At 32.4% G+C, this 5,488-nt stretch overlaps 1 pseudogene; it reads left to right on the top strand.

The window, feature by feature from the left end:
* The first annotated feature begins 2,258 nt into the window (after positions 1 to 2,258).
* LOC107894411 (aspartic proteinase CDR1-like) lies at positions 2,259 to 3,585 on the top strand (annotated as a pseudogene).
* The last annotated feature ends 1,903 nt before the right edge of the window (positions 3,586 to 5,488 follow it).

Raw genomic sequence — 5,488 nt, 5'->3', positions numbered from 1 at the left:
ACATGTTATTTTCTTTTCTTTTAACCAAAGTTAGGGACCTAATTAGTCCAAAATACTTTTTTTAATTTATTTGCAATATGATATTTAATCGTAGCATCATCTGTTATTCCAATAGGGTCGGAAGCGTGTAAATTATTGTACTAAAAATCACACAAAGTTCAATTCTAAGGGAAGAGAGGTGGATCACAAGGATCTCTTAAATACCAAGTCTTTCCTTAGTCAGAATATCCCTTCTATAGTAATTTAATAGCACAATTAAATACTACTATTATATCCCCAAATATTGAAAGAAAAATAGGACAAGAAAGAACACAAGAGTTCTAACGAGGTTCGGTAAATTATACCTACGTCCTCGGGCACTAACACCAGATGATAACTTTACTATCTCCAAAATATTACAAACAAATAAAATTCCTTAAGAATTCTCAAATGGGAGAAGAGAGAAAACTAAGAGAGAAAGATTGGTTGGGATGGTTGAAATGAAAAATGAAAAGGACTATTTATAGTTAAAGTTCAGGGACTAACTTGTAAATGGCCTAAAAAATTAGAGACCAAAATTACAATTATCCCATTCAACTTTTCAACATTCGGTGCAACTTGCTTCACCTTTTTAACAAGTTGCTTCCTACCTTTGTTGACTTTTCAACATCATCAACATTTAAATCCTCTTTAAGAATAGAGAATCCAACCAAAGTGACTACAAACCATAACCTCATATTTTTTTATAAGCCCAATTGCCAACATAACACCATCGACCACCCTACTATCTTTGACTATCACGACCATAATCAGATTCGAAAAGGAAAATGAACCAGAATTATACTCATACTAGAAATTGTGCAGGCTGGTTATCGACGCTTCGACTGTGCCCATGTTTATGATAATGAAAAAGGTAAAATTTTCCATTTTCATTTTTGGGTTTTTTATAATTTAATTTACCAATTTGTTCACAAATGTCACTTGAAAATGTAGATTGGGCTTGCTTTGAAGGGACTGTTCTCCTCAGGAGTGGTAAAGCGCAATGAAATATTTATCACATCAAAACTATGGTAAAAGTAAAACCCAGATTTTAAATTCAGGTTAAAGATTAATTCAATTCCATTTTTATTTTCCCTTTTTTTTTTGAAAGGTGTTGTGATCATGCACCTGACAACGTCCTAAAGGCAATGACCAGAAGAACTCTGGAAGACCTTCAAACTTGACTATGTTGATCTCTATCTTGTATGTTTACCACTGAAACTATCAATGGAAATATGCTATTGTAGTTCTTTTTTTCCCATTAACCTTGACTTTTACAAATGTAGATACATTGGCCATTTCATACAAAGCCTAGTATGAGCATAATTTCTCATTTATTTTCTCTTGGAATCTGGTTATGGTCGTGGTTGTTATTCGCAGTAGGGTTACTAGTGTGACTAGTGGTATTATACTAGTAGGTGGCCTTATCGGAAAAGGTGGGACAATAATCATGGTTTGTGATCACCGTTGTTGAATTGTTTCTTCCTAAAGAGAATTCAAATGTTGATCATACCTCCATTGATATATTTATGTTTAAAATAAAAACATATTTTGGACTAATTATAGAGATTCCTAATTTTAATCAAAAGTAAAAAAAATATCATGTCAGGAATATGTTAAATGGATTAACATAACTTTTAACAGTAGTGATCGAATCTTTTAACAGCAGTAATCAGTTCGAGTAATTATTTTCATTAGTGTGGTTCAATTAACAAAAACAATTATTATAACCAAAATAAAAACACTCTATTTTAGGATGACATGTAGTTTACTTTGTTTTTTCCCTAATATTTGCTATAAGGATCTGCTTAGAATAGGAAATAATATCAATTTTGGAATTGAAAATAAATATTGGGATTTGATAAATCCAAATAGTAGTCATATTGGCAATACGAATAACATAGAAATTATTGTTTAGATTTTCCTATTAAGCATGGTCTAGTATCAATCAATCAAATTAACACACCTTAGATTGATTTCTTCTTCTTTTTTTACTATTAGTCTTTTTTTTTTGTTCAACATTACTATTAGTCTTTTTTCTTTTTTTTTTGGTTCAACATTACTATTAGTCTTTTAGCTTGTAAAGTATCTGCTCCTATTTTTCGGGGCTAAACAAAAATACTAGATGACTTGAATATTTATTATATCCACATTCAAGTGTCAACTCTGACATGAAATTATTTGATCAAGTCTACGGATTTATATGATACTTGCTCCAATCTTCACTGTTTCTTTCAACCATGGCTGCTAAAAATGATCATTTTATCTTTTACATTGCCTTTGTAACCATGATTTGTTGCTATTTTCTTCCTAATCGCTCTTGGGTAGAAGCTCAAAGGGGCGGATTTAGTGTTGAACTGATCCACCGAGATTCCCCCAAGTTCCCTTTCTTCAACCAATTAGAAACTACATCAGAACGAACAATCAATGCCTTGCGGCGGTCCATTGCTCGTCTGAGTCGCTTTACTCCGACTTACATCTCGAAAACTGGTGCTCAATCCGATATCAGAACCAACCAAGGGGAGTACTTGATGAACATATCGATCGGTACACCACCATTTGAGATTCTGGCCATTGCTGATACTGGAAGTGATCTTATTTGGACTCAATGCCACCCTTGTGCCCATTGTTACAAACAAGACGCTCCGCTTTTCGACCCCAAATCTTCATATACTTACAGAAAGCTGCCTTGTTCGTCAAGGCAATGCCAAACATTTCCCGATCATTCTTGTTCCATTGAAGCAAATGAAACTTGTTTATATTCAATCTCTTACGGAGATAAATCGTTCTCAAATGGAGATCTCGCCATTGATACAATAACCCTAGGATCCTCAACTGGCGGACCGACTGTCACGCTTCCAAAAACTATCATTGGATGCGGCCATAACAATGAAGGTAGCTTCAGTGAGAAAGGATCAGGCATCATTGGCCTTGGAGGTGGAGCTGTTTCGCTTATTTCCCAAATGAGTTCTTTAATTTCTGGGAAATTCTCATATTGTTTGGTGCCATTTTTTTCGGAATCCGGAGTCAGCCAAATAAACTTCGGAACCAATGCTGCTGTTTCAGGCTCTGGCGTTGTTTCAACTCCTTTGATAAAAAAACCCCCTGAAGTCTTCTATTTTCTTACCCTCGAAGCAATCAGTGTTGACGATGATAAACTCGAATTCACAGGCTCTTCCTTAGGAACATCGGAGGGAAACATTATAATCGATTCGGGAACTACATTGACACTCTTTCCACAAGACTTTTACTCAAAGTTGGAGGCATCAGTGGCCAGCAAGATTGATAAAACGCATTGATGCACCGATTGAGAGTTTGAGACTTTGCTATGAAGCTAAACGAACAGATGAACTCAGAGTTCCAAACATCACAATGCATTTCCGCAACGCCGACGTGAAGTTGAGCCCTTTGAACACCTTCCTACTAGTTTCCGAAGACATCTCGTGCTTTACTTTCAGTAGCTTTCAAGGACTAGCAATCTACGGTGACTTGGCTCAAATGAACTTCTTGGTTGGTTACGATATTGAAAATCAGGTCGTGTCTTTTAAGCCAACACAGTGCAATTAAGTAATTTTACTGCAGATCGTTGCAAATTATTGGAACTACTAATAATTAGTATTGCTATTTTTTTTATCTTTTGCACAAACTAATTTTATTTTAATCAATTCTCTCTTCAACAAATTATATACAATTCAAGACAAGAAGTTAAAAAAAAAAGCATCATCGGTTTATCATTATACTTGACTATCCATGTATCTATATTGTATACATATTTGTATTGGTATTACTTTTGAAAGGAATAAACTATATTAGGATGATCCTAAAAAGTATAGTTATTAGGCACCAATAAAATAGTGATATGTCACAAAATTTTAAAAATAATAAAATATTATTATACACTCATCTATTTGTAATATTTTCTTCAACTTAATTTAACTTTAATTAAATTACTAAAAATAATTAATTTTTTAAATTATAAACAAACATCTTTTCCTCTTTGCAAAATTTAATCAGCTTGTTTTCCATAAGTTAATATTTTTTATTTCTATACAATCAATGTTAGAAAAAAATTAGTAATTTTTGTGCAATTTTTTTACATGTTATTAACACATAATTTTGGTAATCATTATACCCTATACCCTAAACTTAAAATGCCGAACCTTGAATTCAAACTTTAAACTCTAAATTTTAAACCCCAAATCTTGAGGTTTAGGGTTTTGGATTCAAAATTTAGGTTTATGGTTCAAGGGTTTGAGGTTTTTTGGTATGGGGTTAAAGGTTTAAGGGTTTAGGGTTATGAGTTACAAGTTTTGGATATAGGTTCGTGTTCATGGTTATAGGCTTGAGTTTAGAGTCTGGCTTAAGGTTTAGGGTTCACGGTTTTAAGATTTTAGATTTAAGGTTAAGGTGTAGGGTTTAGGGTAAAATAATTTACCACAATAATTTTGATACACAATTTTTTACCCTATATCTAGAATATTGAACCCTAAACAAAAAACCTATAACACCGAACCATAAACTCAAACCCAAAACCATGAAACAAGCACAAAACTAGAATATTGAACACTAAACCCAAAACCAAGAAGCACAAACCCTAAACGTGAACACATTCCTAAACACTTAAACCTTAAACAAATAACCCTAAATCTTAAATCTAAAATCTCAAACCTTAATCCCAAAACCTAAAAGCCCAATCCTAAACTTTAACCAATAACCTTGAATCCTAAATTCTAAATCCTAAATCTAGAATCACAAACCATAAATATAAACACTAAAAGCCCAAACCCTAAATACAAACATAAAACTTTAAACTCATAAACCCTAAATCATAATCATAAACACTAAACCTTAAACTAAAACACATAACCCTAAATAGTAAATCACAAACCTTAAACCATGAACCCTAAATCTAGAATCTTAAACTTTAAACCCTAAACCTTAAAACTTAAATATTAAATCATGAACCATAAACCCCAAACCTTAAATCCTACACTAAAACTCATAACCTTAAATTTTAAAATTAGAATCTTGAATCTTGAACTCAAAACCAAAGAGCTTGAATCTTAAACTCGAACCTATAACTATAAACTATTAAACCATAAACATAAATCTTAAACCTAAAACCTATAACCTTAAACCCTAAAATCAAACATATAACCCTATATCTAGAATCTAGAATCTAGAACCTTAAACACAAACCTTAAACTCAAATAAACCCTTAAACCCTAAACTAAAACCCAAAAATTAACCATGTATCCTAAACCTTAAATCTGGAATCTCAAACCATAAACAAAAAACCTAAAATCATAAACTCTAAACATTAAACCCTAAACACTAAACCTTAAACATAAACTTAAACTTGAACCCATAACATTGAATCTTGAACTCTAAACACTAAACCATGAACTATAAACCTAAAATCTTGAACCATAAACCATAAACCCTAAATCTAAAATCTTAAACGCTAAAC

This window comes from Gossypium hirsutum, chromosome A13 (genome assembly GCF_007990345.1).
Source record: "Gossypium hirsutum isolate 1008001.06 chromosome A13, Gossypium_hirsutum_v2.1, whole genome shotgun sequence".
Classification (NCBI taxonomy): Eukaryota; Viridiplantae; Streptophyta; class Magnoliopsida; order Malvales; family Malvaceae; genus Gossypium; species Gossypium hirsutum.
Note: the sequence above shows the minus strand (reverse complement) of the source record. Positions and strands in the feature narration are given on the sequence as shown.